Here is a 17,001-nt window from a genome sequence, read left to right as displayed (position 1 = left end):
CTCATTGCAGTGGTGGGAGAACACACACCATGGGGAACCGTGGGGTATCTCAATAAGGGGTGTTAGAACTATTGCTGGATTTGGGATTTAGATGGGTAAAATTGGGGCGTGAGTAAGGAAGTGGATTCTCTCTTGATTGAGCAATTCTATGATCAATTAATAAATCTTAGCTAGAAGGAGGGCAGACCAGAGAGGATAAAGTTATAATTGGTATGAAAGTAGCAGCCACTTATTCAGCCAAGGGGAGGAGGGGTGTTTGATGTTTTGTTTGTGTAGTGACATCTGAGTGGGTGTTCTGTGAGACCGTGGCCAGGAGGAGGAAAACATGATTTCGCTCTAAGCATCAGCATTCCTAATATCATTAGGGCTCAGCTATGAGTTGCCAGATGTTAGGGGCTGCCTTTTCCTTTGCAACACGTGATTAGTTCCGGCAAGGGGCTGAGCCAGTTGACTTCACTCTCATTGTTTGTAAACTAGAGCTGTGAGAATTAAATGTCACACAGACAAGGACCTGACACCTCGCTCACAGAAGGCTCTCCATCACTGGGTTATTTCTGGGGGCGGAAGACCAGAGATGGTGAGAGGATGGATGGGATTTCCCATCACTCAGGAGATGGGGGAAGGGCATCTGATTGTGCCATGGCAGGAGTACTGGCAGGGCTGTGGGGACAATGTAGTTTCCCTTGAAATTCCCATGAATTGGCTAGACTCACCTTTCAACTTCTTTTGGCCCTTAGGAGCTCTGTTCAGTCAGGGCCATTTTTTTTTTTTTTTTTTTTTTTTCAGAAAAAGGCAAAGACATCCTCACAATTTCCTCAGCAACATTTCCCTTTCTTATTCTGGGCATAGAGAGAACAGCATCAGCCTCTGGAGAAAAACTGTTTTACAAGAAATGGTGCTTTTGTTTTTTTCTTTCCACTGCAGATATTGGTGAAAGAAAGCTGAGCTCATCATTTAATCTTTTCCTTTTATATAGTTATAGACATTTGTTTCTTAGGATCGTAGAAAGCCCTGATGCAGCAAAAATGTTTGCTGCATAATTAATTTCCAGAACATCAGGTGATGACTGAAGCTCAGCTATAGTTGCAAGGAAGTAATTTTTTTTCAAACCTGAAGATAAGAAGTAGAAATAGCTGTTCCATTTTAAAGTGGATCTTATATGTTTCTAATGAGTAAACTAATAAACAGCCCTGGTATATGATTTGTTTGGACATTTCTAGTTAACAGTGAGTCCATGGTATGGAATATCATCCAAGTGACTCTCAGGTAGGTGGGGAAGGGTCTCCTTCTACTGTTGAAGGGTGGGCACATTTCATTAGAGCTGCTGTTATGGTGTCAGGGAAAATAGGGCATTTAGCCCTTTTAAAGGCAATTGCTGTTCTTACAAATGATATCAGTAAAGGAAATGAGTGTTTAGCAACGTAAGCAAAATGAAAACTGCAAAAAAATGCAGCATGCTTCGGGATGACAAATTTTCCTTTATAAAGAGAGAAGATGGAGAACTTGAAACATGAAAATACCTGCACAGCCGAAGAGAAAACCCTAGAAAAATTTCAGTTTCACACTTACAGGATGATATCTAGACCAATCTATATGAATTAAAAAAACAGAGAAAGGGAGGCTTTTCTGGAGGCTTTAGGTTCTTTTATATAGTGGGACTTACAGATTGTTTAGGATATGATTTTGTGCTCTTCCAGATAGACTAACTTGGCCAAGAAACTTGCCGAAGGTTAGATTTCTCATCTGAGCATGGTGATAATAGGTTTCTTATCACGTTCTTGCTGTCATTAAAGGAAATCTGAGATTTGGGGTCTGTTTGTCTCTAGGAAAGTTTCCTTTTCTTCATTTTTGGTTGCATCCAGCACTTTTTCATCTTCAAAGATTCACATACACTTCATAGCATGTAAGCTCAGTGATTTATATTACACTGGTGGAAATTAAAATCCAAAGAAGATAACCAAATTTTAGCCAGGATTGACCAAATTGTGTCTGTGTACGATGCCAAGATTTAGTCCCTCTAGCTTCTCACTTTTCTCCATTTACATATCATATTTATTAATGTTTAATTATGTTGCACACTTTAAATTAGTTTTCCTATGATTTATAGTTAGAACCCAGAATCAATCTAATGATTACAGACTTACTTGGAACTTGATTTTCTTTTTCAGGTTTTTATGGGAGTCCCTGTGCTAGGCAGGCTCTAAGGAGGGAGCACAGTGTACCATTAAGTCGATTTGCAATCAGGTAGGGCTGGATGAATACACGTCAGCAGCTGTATTAGTTGGGCCCTTTTTGGTTGCAAGTGACAGAAACTTAACTCTGTCTCTTACTACCATATGTCCCCAACTCTGTGGGAGGCACAGAGTGCAATAGGGCTTCAAGGACCACTGGAACTCAGACACAAAATGTGCTGGTGAGAACAGTGGAAGGACCACGGGCTTCAGAGGCAGACAGCCTTGGGTTCAAATCCAGCATCTGCACTGCTCACCAGCTGTGTGAGCTCAGCATGGTTAAGAAGTCTCCCATGTTCAGTTCCCCCTGAAAAATGGAGGTTGTAGGTATGTCCTTGTGAGGTGGGCATTCAGTGAGATAAAACAGATCTCTGGGGTTAAAGGATGGAGGGCCAGAGGCCTGGGAAGGCAGGCAGTGCCCAATCTTCTTTCTGCTGTAAAAACAACAGCATTGGGGATGGAGGACAAACTCAAGGTCACACCTCCCCACTCACTTCGTTCTGTTTTGGTTTCTGATCCAGCTTCTCAACAGCCATGTGGTTTTACTCTCTTGTTGTAGGGGGAATGATTCTTTAACCTGGAGGTTCCAGCTAACAGTAGGAGAGGTGGGAAAAGCCATCTTCATAGAGAATGAGAAAATGCTACTAGACCAAGGTGGCCACATGGAGGAAAGTGTGCTGACTCCACCAAATAGGTGTAATTATTTCACCCCCAAATGGGCAAAGATATAAATGGACAAAAAATACTTTAGAAGAGATAGATGCAATAGTATCTAGCATCTAGAGTTGGAAATTGAGAATTAATTTCCTTGAAAATACTTTCAACCTTCAGGGGACAAATCTACCCAGGCTTTTAAGCATAAAGATAGAATAAAATAGTTCTAATTATTTTGTAAGAATAAATAATAACTAATATAATTGCAAAGAGCACATGAAAAGATTTTTCATATATGTATAGATATTAATATTTTATTAATATAAGATATAATATTTTACTTGGGATTTGATTTGGGCATCTGTAAACATCATAGCAAATAGAATCCAGCAGTATATTAAGAGAAAAATCACCATGACAAGGTTCATTTTAGGACTGCATTAAGTATTTCATATTAGGAAATCAGTATAATTTAGTTTGTTAATAGCAAAGAAAAACAACCAGTGTAACTGATCATCTTGATAGATGCTTAAAAAACATTTGATAAAAATTAACATTCATGCCTGACACAAAACCTCTCAATAAAATGTCAATAAATAGATATGCTCATAGTATTAAACATGTATTTATAATCCATGGCTAGCCCCATGCTCAGTGGTAAAACTCCCATTGAAGTCAGAAACACAAAAACAATGTTCATTGTCATAACTATTACCTGGCAGTGTTTTTTTCCAGATGTGCCAATTCTATTAGAAAAAGAAATAAAATGAATAGAGGAGATAATATCATGATTTGCAGAGTGTGAAATACTGTGAAGCCATTAAAAGGACAGTAGGTTCTCCATATACTGCTCATAAAGATGTCTACTCCGTATTGGGGGAAAATATAGGATATGAACAGTAAGTAGGATATGAAGTCATTTTTGTAAAAGCAGAGTATATGAATATATGCAGGGAGGTGAAAACAGAAAACACTCATGAATTGTATTTAACAATTATTAACTCTTTTCCTTCTGAGTGATGGGCTAACAGGACACTCTCATTTCCTTCTCTGTGCCTTTTGGGAATTGCTTGACTTTTTAATTTTTTTTTTTAAATTTTTTTGGCAGTACACGGGCCTCTCACTGTTGTGGCCTCTCCCGTTATGGAGCACAGGCTCCGGACTCACTGGCTCAGCGGCCATGGCTCATGGGCCCAGCCGCTCTGCGGCATGTGGGATCCTCCCAGACCGGGGCACGAACCCGTGTCCCCTGCATCGGCAGGCGGACTCTCAACCACTGTGCCACCAGGGAAGTCCAACTTTTTAATTTTTAATAAATAATTTGCCCAAGGTCAAATGCAGTTTGACTTTAAATCCTATGCTTTTAACCACTCCTCTATTACTCTTATTATTAGAAAAAAAGTCATTGTCATTTCCAAAACACAAACATAAGTTTTATGTATATAATACACATATATATGAAAAAATTTAAATCATGATATAATAGGATATCTAGCACATGGCCAATAAATTATATTTATTAACCTCTCTAAACCCCCCTTACCTTAAATATGAGCAGGGACTATGCTTATTCAGCTTTGTATCCCCTAGCAATAAGCAGGTGTCCTTCACAGAGTATTAATATTAAACAGACATATTTTATACATGTAAATATAATAAACACTAGGAATTTGGATTACACTGTACAACGAGCAGCGGAGCCTCCTGAGAAACACCCGTGACCTTCCTCTATGATGAGCAGCCATGCTGGCCTGCGGCCTCTACGTGGACCAAGTTACAGCCACTGGCAGGGATCCAAGGAGTCATGGATTCAGGGCCTGGTGTTGAGTGGGAGAAGCCCATTGAGAGATGACTTTCAGATGCAGAAAGATATGCATTTCCTCTTCACAGAAATTTGGCCCCTGCAAAAGCCTGAACAAAGACCTCATCTTTCTGCTCAATGCCATCCTTCATGGAGGTTGTGAGGAGGAGGAGGAGGCTATGGTGAGCCTGTGGGGTAAGTGAATGCTACTTATAAGACTCAGTGGGTACCGACAGACCTGAAGGCCCTAGCTGAGTTGTCTGGAAAATACCGCTGTTCAGTTTTCCTCAGCTAGAATACAGCACCTTGTGTTTTTTCCACATTCTGGTTTCTGAACTCAGAGAACATGAAGAAAGGCTCATATTGACATGAGTACTAGCCGTGGAGGGAACTAAATGTCCCAACAAATGGGTCCTGTCATGTGGTGCTGGGATGGATGTTGCCAAATCTCCCTGCAGGTGCCCTTTCTGCCTTGGATGGGGTAGGCTCCACGAGAAGACCCACTGCGGGCTGAAGTGTGTCGACGCGGAGCTGCTGCTTAGAAGCCTGTGAGGGGCCAGCGCCACCTGAGTGGCTGTTCGGGGAATGGGCAAGTGGAGGGTGTCTTTGCAGTATGGTGGGCTTCCTAGAGCTTCTCCCCTCCTTTGTACTACACCCATTCCCGCCCACCCCCCATCTCTGCTCAGGACTATGTGGTCCTATGCTGACTATGGGGAATGGATTAAACTCCTCTCTCAAATGAGCTCTCAGGTACCCAACTCTCTCTTTACGAGTTCCTTTTCCCTTTTATTGGATGTAGGTTTTGGGGTCTTCTCCTTAAATCTATTGATCTCATCTCTCATTGCCACCTCGTCATAGTTTCCATGATCTAGGTCTCCGGTGTTATGAGGAAGAACTAAGTGACTGAGGACCCAAAACTCCTTCATTAGGTGGGGAAGATTGAGAATAACTCCGTGTGTCTCCCCCCCGCCATGGGTATTTTCACATTTGCACTGAGCTCTGGCTTAACTTGAGGAACTAATTGGTAAGGAAGGAATTACAGGCAGGCTGCTGGGGTAGATGGATAAATGGGCAGTTTTCATTAGCATTTTTCTAGTCAATGAGATAAGTGACCACAATGTACATTCTACCATATGGAGGACACATACAAATCATATTTGTGCCTTCAAGGAAGTAGCAACTCACAACACAGGGACATAGATCATAAACATATAGATTAAAAGTATAGTCACACAAGGATTAAAAAAATGATAAAATATCATAAGGTGTGGCATAAGATGTGCTTAGCCAATCAGGGAATAAGATGAACTGGAAATAGTACTCTTTGAGGATCTGTTGTGTGCCAGACACTATACCAAACACTTTCATATATTCTTTCTACCTGCTCCTTCCCAAACTCTTTAAGTTAGGTTTTATTATTTTTATTATGAATTCGAGAAAACTGAGGTTCAGAGTTGTGAAGTAAATTGTGTTGAAAGTCACCCTGACTGGAAGCTTCTGTGAGATCACGAGCTTCTCAACAGGGGTCAGGGATGAGGTTGGCTTGCCCATCTTTTAGAAACACAAGACTAGAGAAAGGAAGCATGTTCCTAGGCCCAGCTTCATCAGAAATACCTGAAGATTTTGCTGAATAAACAGATTTCTGGGCCTCACCAGAGAGCCATTAAATCAGAATTTCTGGGAGTGAGATACAAAATCTGAATTTTTGAGAAATGTAAAAAATAGAAAAGAGGATAAAGAATAATATATCTTAATATATTATTATATATCTTATATATAATATATAATAATATATCTTAATAATATATCTTGTTGTGATTATTGATAATTGACAATTGAAAATATCTTTGTAACTGTGAGGTTTATTGAGGTATAATTTAACGCAGTAAAACTTACCCTTTCTGGATGAGCAGTTCTATTAATTTTGGCAAACACAGAATTATGTAACCACCAACATAATGGAGAATATAGTTGATATCCATCACACCATTAAGTATGATGTTAACTATAGTTTTTTGTAGATACTCTTGATTGAGTTGAAGAAGTTGTCTCTTATTCCTAGTTTGCCAAGTGTTATTAATATATTTAAAATTTTGTCAAATATGTTTTCTGCATCTATTGAGATGATCTTTTTTTTTTCTTTTTTACACCGTTAACATGTTGAAGTACATTGATTTATGAATGTTGAACCAACCTTGCATTCTCAGGATAAAGCTTACTTACCATGATGTGTTATTATTTTCATAAAGTGCTAGGTTTGATTTACTAATAGTTTAAGAATTTTGCATCCATGTTCACAAGGACTGTTGATCTGTAATTTTATTTTTTTGTAGTGTTCTGTCAGAGTTATGATAAATGCTAATGATAAAGTGATAACATTTTGTGATAATTGCTTTTTTTTTCCCAGTAAAGCCAAACTTATTAAGTATTTATCTGGCTTCTGGCTGATTTTGGCCAACAGGATGCCTTGGCAGAGACAGGAAGGAAAGAGGAGAATGGGCTGGTGCATTTATTTTTACCTGCTTGCCTCCCTGACAGACCTTGGCATCTTTCTACCTAAGACCACAGCTCTTGCCAGGAAGTTGTCTCTATATAGCTCTCTCTCTGGATTCCAGAAATTGTTCTCTCACCTTCCTTCTTTGGACTGGAGTAGAAAACAGTTCCCTTTTCTTGTTAGCCTTGGTATTGCACCTGTAGTCTTCCCTTATCCTGGTACACCTTTGTAAATTACTCCTTAAAAACCTCAGTAGCCCTCTTTGTGTGGTCTATTTGATTTCTGCTGAGACCCTGGCTGATATATACTTCACCAGCTTTCAATCCTTATATCCTATTATTTGGACTTACAGATATCTTTTAGTTTCATTGAAAATTAAGTTTCTGTTTCTTGATTGGTTTGGGGGATTTTTTAAGAAGAGAAGGGGGCAGAAAGTACTTCGCTTGAAGAGAAGCTTTTGAGACCATATATTGAGTGAGTTACTCTTCCACACTGGAGTATAACAAATATTGTCCACGTTTGGTTTAAAGATGGCAGAGTCACATAATCCATGACCCCTCTCTTTCCCACATGCCAAGAAGAATGAATCATCGCCTCTTCAGCATTCCCAGATTACCTTGAACATGACCGTATTGCAAGTGCTCCATATGTCTTGAAGGCAAGGGGCACATCTCCTTTGCCTTTGTGTCCCCAGATAATGGCATAGAGGTGAGAAATAGAGCTAGTTCTCTGATTACAAAGGCCCACTCTCAAAGGGTGACTAATGATCCAAGGAGATTAAGATAGCAAATGCTGTGCCTCTGTGTGTGGGACTGTGTACATGTACACATGTGTGTGCATCCAGTCTCTAAGCTTTTGGCACATGCCTTGCAGACTTTGTACCAAAGTCACACAGAACTGAGGCCTTGAAACTTTTCTGAGGACGTGTGGACCCACAATAACTGGTGTTTGCTGAGTATATAATGCCTTCTAATCCTCAAATGAGGAAACTGTAGAATGCAGAGGAACATCCCACAAGGGTATTTAGTGTGTAGCTATTTAAGACATATGATTATCATATTTTTTCATTAATTATCATAAACATTAATAACAAAAAATGATCATAGTATTTTTTAAATCTTCTCCATCTCTTTTCTTCACCCTATTTTCTCCCTTATTTCCACTTAGATCATTTCAAAGTTTTCAGGTCACTCAAATAAAAATTTTATTTTTTTTATTTTGGGCTTCCCTGGTGGCGCAGTGGTTGAGAGTCTGCCTGCCGATACAGGGGACACGGGTTCAGGCCCCGGTCCAGGAAGATCCCACATGCCACGGAGTGGCTGGGCCCGTGAGCCATGGCCGCTGAGCCTGCGCATCCAGAGCCTGTGCTCCACAACGGGAGAGGCCGCAACAAGGAGAGGCCCGTGTACCACACAAAAAAAAAAAAAATTATTTATTTTGTTTTTATTTATTTTTGGCTGCATTGGGTCTTCGTTGCTGTGTACGGGCTTTCCCTAGCTGCAGCGAGAGGGGGCTACTGTTCGTTGCAGTGTGCGGGCCTCTTATTGCAGTGGCTTCTCTTGTTGTGGGCACAGGCTCCAGGTACGTGGGCTTCAGTAGTTGTAGCTTGTGGGCTCCAGAGCGCAGGCCCAGTAGTTGTGGCAAACGGGCTTAGTTGCTCTGCAACATGTGGGATCCTTCAGGACCAGGACTCGAACCCATGTCCCCTGCACTGGCAGGTGGACTCCTAACTACTGCACCACCAGGGAAGCCCTAAAATAAAAATTTTAATTACTTGTGTGTGTGTGTGTGTGTAAGCATTGCTGTATGTTCAAAACTTTCTCTTCTCTTACTTTTGTTCTTTTTCTCTTGTTCCTAACCCTCATTGTACGCTGCATCTTTTCTTTCAAATTTGAACCTTTTAATCTTCTGTGGGCCAGGCAACTTGTTAACAAGCCAGTTAGCACAGTGTGCTACACAAAAGTCAATAAGCCTTGGAGACAGAAGGATTAGATGTATGACACAAAATGGTCTCTGTTCTAGTTAGATACTGCTCAAATTTTCACATGTATCAGAAGTCTCCTGAGAATCTTATAAAATGCAGATTCCGATTTAGTTGGCTTCTGGTAGACCTGTTATTCCTCATTTCTAACAAGCATTCAGTGACCCAAATGTTGCTAATTTACAGATCACACTTTAAGTACAAAGTTAGACTCTTGGGAATCAGCACAAATTTAGTCATTAGTTATAGGGGACATTATTGTTAAGTTCATATATATATATATATATATATTTAAAGGGCTTCAAATGCTTGGCTTTTTATTTATTTATTTATTTATTTATTTTTGGCTGTGTTGGGTCTTCATTTCTGTGTGAGGGCTTTCTCCAGTTGTGGCAAGCGGGGGCCACTCTTCATCGCAGTGCGCGGGCCTCTCACTATCGCAGCCTCTCTTGTTGCGGAGCACAGGCTCCAGATGCGCAGGCTCAGTAGTTGTGGCTCACGGGCCTAGTTGCTCCACGGCATGTGGGATCTTCCCAGACCAGGGCTCGAACCCGTGTCCCCTGCATTAGCAGGCAGATTCTCAACCACTGTGCCACCAGGGAAGCCCTAATATATATTTTGAAATGCTATTGGTTCATGGTCCTCTTTGAAAAGTGTTGGCTTCCTGACAGATGAATCAATTAGAAGGATCTAAGCAAAATATGACTCAGCTGCCATTTAAAAAGCGGAACTCTGTGAATGAGGTAAACATGTGTGAGGAATAAATGTTGGGCCAAGGGAGACTCCTTTCAACAAGAAAGAGACACAGCTTGCCATCAGTCTACTTCAGGTGGGTTAAAACAACTTTAGGAGAGCATGAAGATTGTGATAATTCTCTCTGGTTTCTCCTCAAAACCTCAAGTGCTTTAGGATATAATCTTGGTGTCATTTATCTTCTAGAGAGTGTAGGGAGAAAACTTTGTAGTTGTCTTCTGAGATTTTGCTTAGTGGTTTGGAATGATGAGAATTGTCCAGCACGCTTTGCAACCGTTGACCAGTCTGCAAGAGGAAAGCTTTTCTTTTCACTTATCCTTTCTCAGGCTCCTCTGTGTCTTAGGATTGTTCTGGTTCCCTTCTTCAAAGGTACTTTATGGGAAGTTGATTTAGACAAGGGGTGAAAATTCAGTATTATTTTTGCCAATTCAGATTGATTGTTAGTGGCCGAGGGATTACTGTGTTAAAAAGAGTTCTAAAAGGATTTTGTTAAGATTCATAAATGTGGTCTGCTAAGAGGGTAGGAGTGAGGCATGTGTGTCAGATATTTGCCATTTCTAACCCACCCTTAGAAGGCAGAAGACTCCTTGAAAAGCTAGTGGGACATTGGTTCATTGGTCTTAAGCCCTATAACCGCTAGAATCAGCCCTGCATGCTGTTTCCCCCATTCCTTGTTTTCAGTGCCATTGCTCCTGCATTTGAGGATAATGTGCAAGTTTCGGCATGATGAGTTATTTTTAATTACCCAGTCAGATATGATGTTGTTGGATGTCTTCTCATTTTTATTGTCTGTCCTATGCCATGAGCATTTCTAAAAAGGCAATAGTTTCCTAAGTAAGAGAGCAGCAAGATTTGTTAGTTGGTCTCGCTGGCTTTCTTTTTAAATAATCAGGCGGTCTGCTCTCTGAAGCTTGTCTTCCCAGCTGGGAAACTGTCACTTGTCACTCTTGGGTTGATCACTAGAGAAGAGCTTGTCTTCCCAGCTGGGAAACTGTCACTTGTCACTCTTGGGTTGATCACTAGAGAAGAGCTTGTCTTCCCAGCTGGGAAACTGTCACTTGTCACTCTTGGGTTGATCACTAGAGAACAGCTTGTCTTGCTCTACTCTGGACTGTGATGTGATCCTAAGTCCTCTGGTCTTGAGGCTCTGCTGACTGTAAGGAAGTTTTATGTGGTACCTCCAGCCTTTCAATAAAATCCCCTTTACAAGGCTGGAGCTAAAGTCTCTTATTACACTCAACTGGGACCTTTCTTTTGCAGGGTTGATTTTTCATTAACCTAAGAACAATGACAAGCCAGTGTTAACATGGGTCTACCCAGAAATGAGCTCTGGGTTTGCTGGCCTTCAGTAAGTGGTTTTGTTCAGTGGGAATTGAACTGGTTTATTTGGATAGCTCTGGGTCTGAGTTCTGCCACATCTCTTTCTAATTGGTGACCTTGAGAAAGTCATCGGCCTCTCTGAGCCTTCATTTTCTCACCTGCAAATTGGAGACAATAATAAGTACCTCCTTGAGGTGGTGTGAATATCCTGTGCATTCAGGATCTAGCACAATGTTTTTCACATTCTTAATACAATAGATACTCATTCAGTGTCCTTTTCTCTTTTCTCCCCCCTTGTGTTTGATGTAAGGTCTTATTGTGTTTTGTTTTGATTTGATTTTCTTTTGATCTTAATAATTCAAGTGTTATGGGGTTTTGTTACCATGGGATTTTCTAGGTAAAAATCAAGTGTCAAGAGAGTTGAGAAGAGAATGAGGTATTAGTGACACGAGGGCTCAGGGACAAGTTGAATAGAGAGGTGGGCAGAGTCCAGACGTTTCCAGATTTAGTGAGTCTTTAAGGAATTGCCAGGTTATTAGACACAGGGCTTCATTTATTCAGAGGCAACTGAAACATGGCAGGGGAAAAAGTACCATGGAAATGTTTAGAAATATGTTTTCCAAACAAGGCTGGGCTCAAGCCAAGCTGGGATCTAGGTGATATTTCATTCATTCAATGATTCATTCATCCACTGAATCATTCATGTCCCAGACATTTACTTAGCACTTTGGGTGTGCTAGGCACTGCATCAATCCATGCCTCAAAGAGCTCGTGGTAGAGTGGTGGAATGGTAATTATATAATACTTGATGCCTGTCTCTATTTAACTAAAGCAATGAAGATAAAGCTAATTTTATTAAATATCTTAAGACCAGCCCCCTCTTTTCAGTATTTGTCCCCCACCCCAATCCATCCTCCCTTTTTCTGGAGCATTAAAAAATGGTACCTGGAGAAAGATGGGATGTCCCACTTTCACTTGCAGCTTGCTGTCACTGAGTTCTCCTCATTGGAATTTGAGCAAAAATGATGGGTGTCCTGTGCTTAAAAAGAAATCCTTTGCTATGAATTTCCCCTCTTTCTTCCCCTCTGTCTGCAATGCCAGATAACCGTGGAAGCCTTTTTCGAGGATAACAGAACCTCCCTGCTTGCCTGCTTTCTGGGATGACTTGATGGAACAGAGCTGGCCACCCGCCCTGGGCTGGCACAGGAGAAAGCAATGATCTTCCAAGTACTTTAAGCCCCTGAATTTGGGGATCTCTTCATTATATCTTCTACTATAACAAATTAAGTAGTCATGAGTTTTTTGAGGTTCTAAAGTAACTCAAAATAATATGAATGTCATTGGTCTAACAGAAACTTAGAAGATTTTGTTGGTCACATGAGATTCCTGAAGATACAGGGGTCTGACAAACTCTGGATCCAATCTCAGCTCTGGAACACTTCTGTATCTAAGATTTTATACAACCCCAAAGGAAAATAAATTCTCAAGTCTTCAGACACCAAAGAGTCAAGATCCAATCTTTTTTCCAGGGCCTTCCCTCCTTTGCTAGTCTAAGATTTGCAAAAGTCAATGAGGAAGCAAGTGAGCAAGTATCTGTATTTTACGTATGAGTGGATCAGGTTTCTCTTGGTGGTAGTGGGGAGTGTTGGAGATATGATTTGGGGGCAACAATGGAAGCAACGGGAAAGCCCGGGTCTGACCATTCGAAATCATGCTTGAGAAGATAGTGCCAGAAAAAAAAGGAGGGGATATTCTTCAAGGTCATCTTGTACACTTAATCCAAGCATCCCTGGACCTATCTAGAGGACAAGGACCTTATCTAGAGGGCAAGCAGCCTCTTCCTAGCTCCATTCAGCTGAAACCTCCTCCTCTGTACCTTGTATCGTCAGAGTCAGCCTTTCTATGGTTCTCTCAAAGATCAGTGGCCAGTATAATCTACACGAATGGGAGAAGACCCTCCCCTCTTACTCATGAGTAATGAAGTCATTTACTCATTCATTAATCATGTACTTACTGAACACTTATTTTATGCCAGGGAGATTATAGTTGTGTATTTTAGTGGGTATGTAGCTGAGAGGACTAGAATGTGTAAGAAGCACAATACAGGTGCAAGGAAGGTAGTAAATGCAGCAGGAATCAACACAGGCACAGCACAAGGCAGGTGTCTCCTGTCACTCAGCTGCTTTTGTCTACTGTGATAAAGGCATGTGATTAATTACACATAGAGGCTGTATGTATGTCCCCTCAATTTCTAATTGCAATTAGTCGCAGAAGCACTGAACATATTGCTTTTCCTGAATGTCAGGACATTTCACTGAATTCCCCTTGGTTCTCTGAGAAGCCACAATTAACTTTACTAATTATTCTGTTCACCACATGTGCTTCACTTAATGTAGAACCAAACTAATGAATGTTAATCTTTTAAAAACTTTTTTTTTTTCTAAAAGCCATCTTGGCTGCCATCCAATTAACACCAGCAGTGGTTCCTTAGACAAAACCATGAATATCATCAAGTCCGTCCAAGGCTGGTGGGAGAGAAGAAGCCAACTTCAGTTTCAAGAATTTGTTCATTTCTTCTCCAGGGAGGGAGAGGCTCTCTGCTCTGGTAAAAAGCCATGTGGTACTTTCGGGTGGGTATGCTTTGAAAGATTTTCTAACTGGTCAAGCAAGCGTCTCTGCAACGACCCATCCATAGCACCAGGTAGTGGAGAGTTGGCAAACCAGAGATGTGTACCAAGGACTAGGCTAGGAATGCAGGACAACTTTAAAATGTACAAAATCCTGCTCTGACGCCAGCAATACACCTAGAGCTGAGCAGGGCGCTTTCCTGTCTTTATGATCCAGGTAGCTTCTTCCTCCTTATGCTCCTATGATTTTTCTCAAGATTTCTGTGAATCTGTGTGTGTGTGTGTGTGTGTGTGTGTGTAAGGGAAGGCTTACTTGCTCATGGCTTTTCCTACATCCGTGTATCTTGCCTCTTCCCCACATTGTGTTGATTCAGGTGTGAAACTCAGCAGCTTCTTTGATTTTCACACATGCATGCACTTTCCCAAAGCATTCATGAGAATTTGAGGACAAGATAGTAGGTGAATTTACATTACACCCCCAGCCCCCAAACGAGCTCAAATGGAGGAGCTGGCATCACTGAAGACATCCTTTAAGCACCCCTCTCCATGGAGTCCTTCACCCCATCGAGTTCCAGCTGAGTCCACCTGGCGAGAAACAATGCATTTTGCTCTGTCTGCTGCACAGCATTTTCATTGTTCTCCTCTGGAACCTTGATGATTCTTCTGCCTGTCAACTACAAATTGGCATTTCCCATTGGCACTTGCCATCTACCTCTACAAGGATGAAATCATTTGCTGCTGCAGCTGCTGACTTTCAACACCCCCGAAAGGAGTTCAGGTGGAGAGCAGAAATGAGGCACTCTGTGCTCTGGGAAAAACTGGCAGAACAGGTGTTCAGATAGTTAGATATTTTCAGGAGCCAATTTTATGAGCCCAATTCTATCTCCTCATATCTAGAAAAGCACTAAAATCCTTCATGGTGACGTCTGCTCCTTGTGACTAGCAGTAACCTGCACGAGACTAGCAGAAACCTTCTGCAAAAAATATGTGCTTGAAGCACTGAGCTGATCTCCCTGTGCTACGTGGCTGCTTCCCACTAGCTATCTATTTTATGTTTGGTAGTGTGTATATGTCCATGCTACTCTCTCACATTGTCCCAGCTTACCCTTCCCCCTCCCCATATCCTCAAGTCCATTCTCTAGTAGGTCTGTGTCTTTATTCCTGTCTTACCCCTAGCAATTATACTCCAATAAAGATGTAAAAAAAAAAAATGTGCTTGATCGCATGTATTCTGCCTTCACCAAAATCACATGTATACTGACCTACCTCCTGCTTCTTTGGAGCAGTTTCTCAGAGCTATCTGGGATGCTGTCTACTGGGCTGCAGTCCTCATTTTGCCCCCAATAAAACTTAACTCACAACTCTCACGTTTTGCACTTTTTTAAGTCGACATGCCTCAAGCATACCCATCAATGTTTTTTTTTAAAGATCAGGAGTAAGAGAGAGAGGTAAGAGAGAATTCCTGTTGAAACAGGAATTATTGTGCGAGCTTCTACGACGATACTTCTTTTTATGTCAGCATCACCGCAATGCGTTCTCCTAATTACTACTTAAAATACCTGGCACTCCAGTGAGCTTTTTAATATGCCACGTTTATTGAGTGTTGCTGTAACCTTGTGAGCCAGGCAGGGTAGCCATGTCTCATCGCCACATTTTGCAGGTTAGGAAACTGAGCCTCCAGGTGGTGAATGCCCAAATGGGCATAGCTTGTTTTTGGTAAAATGTTCTTTCTGCCTTACCTGGCTCTAAGATGGCTGTTTTGTGGGGGTATAGGAGGGATGAGGAAGTGGTGAACCATTTAACCTGGGCCCTTCTCTCTCTCATTCCACTCCAAATTCCATCTTGCTTTGAGGCAATGCTCCGAGGTACATGGAGCTGAATGTGAGAATAGCCAACCTGCACTGGGTTATTTGCAATGTTTCTCGACCTTGACACTATGGAAATTTTACGCAAGATAATTCTTTGTTGTCGGTGAAGGGAGATGTAGTATGATGTTTAGCAGCATCCCTGGCCTCTACCCACACGACGCCAATAGAATCCCTGCTCCCAATCCTGTGACAATCAAAAATTTCTCCAGATATCGCCAAGTGTCCCCTAGGGAGACAAAATCACCTGTGGTTGGGAACCACTGAGTTATTGTCGCACACCCATTGTCATGGTGGTTTCTTGTCTTCATGACCTGTACCATGGATAATCGATCACGTTGAGCATCTCAGAGAAGAGGTGCGAATCATGCAAGGCATATGGTAGAGGAAAAGGATTTGAACCTCGTGTTCCCTTTTCACTGGAAAGAGGACATGTGCCTTCACTCTGCTGAAGACAAAGGAAGATAAATATGTCACCCCTCTCCACGGCAAGAGCTATTCTGATGGGGCATCGCTGCTAATGGCTCCGACTTTTACTACAAACGGCCCAAGCAGTGCCAAGAACCACACGTCAGTCCATTTAAGGAAAAGACGGCGTATCTGAACAGCTTGACACTGTGAAGGCATAAATCGTTGGGAGAGACAAATGTGAGCTGGAGAGGTTTGTAGATGTGGCAGACGGTAACCCTGGTATTTCATGTTAATTGTTTTGCTCAGGCAGGAGACCTCCTGTGATTTACATTCTGGAGCAGGGGGATGACAGACTGAGACAGGCAGCTTGTCACCTCCGGAGAAGAGGAGTGGGGATGTGACAGCAACCTTGGAAGCTCTCATTTGTTCCAGAGCATCAGGGCTGCTGCCATGTGCCTGGGGGGAGGCCAAGCGGGAAGAGCGGAGGCCTGTACCCAGTAGCTGAGTGGAAGAATTGAAACATAGGTGGCAAAATCCCTTCCATCCAAGGGCTCAGAAGTGATGTGCAAATAAGCAGGGGGAGGGCACCAGACAGACGCTGGGGTTGGGTTTGTCTAGCCCATCCTACAGGTGGGAACCCGCCATACTTTGTTGTGCATGGGTGGAGTTGGGAGGGGCAGTTAGAGACTTCAGAAGGAACAGACGGTGTTTGTCCAGACCAGGAAAAACTTTGATCAGTGCAGAAGCATGGAGTTAATCTTTGCTCACCTGGTACAGCTGATGAGGAAACAGGAAAAGGTCACGTTGTCTCCCCTGAGTCAGTATGTTCCTTTACTTTAGTCTTTCCAGAGGCTCTTTGTCCAG

This window comes from Mesoplodon densirostris, chromosome 1 (genome assembly GCF_025265405.1).
Source record: "Mesoplodon densirostris isolate mMesDen1 chromosome 1, mMesDen1 primary haplotype, whole genome shotgun sequence".
Lineage (NCBI taxonomy): Eukaryota > Metazoa > Chordata > Mammalia > Artiodactyla > Ziphiidae > Mesoplodon > Mesoplodon densirostris.
This window is presented reverse-complemented; position numbering follows the sequence as displayed.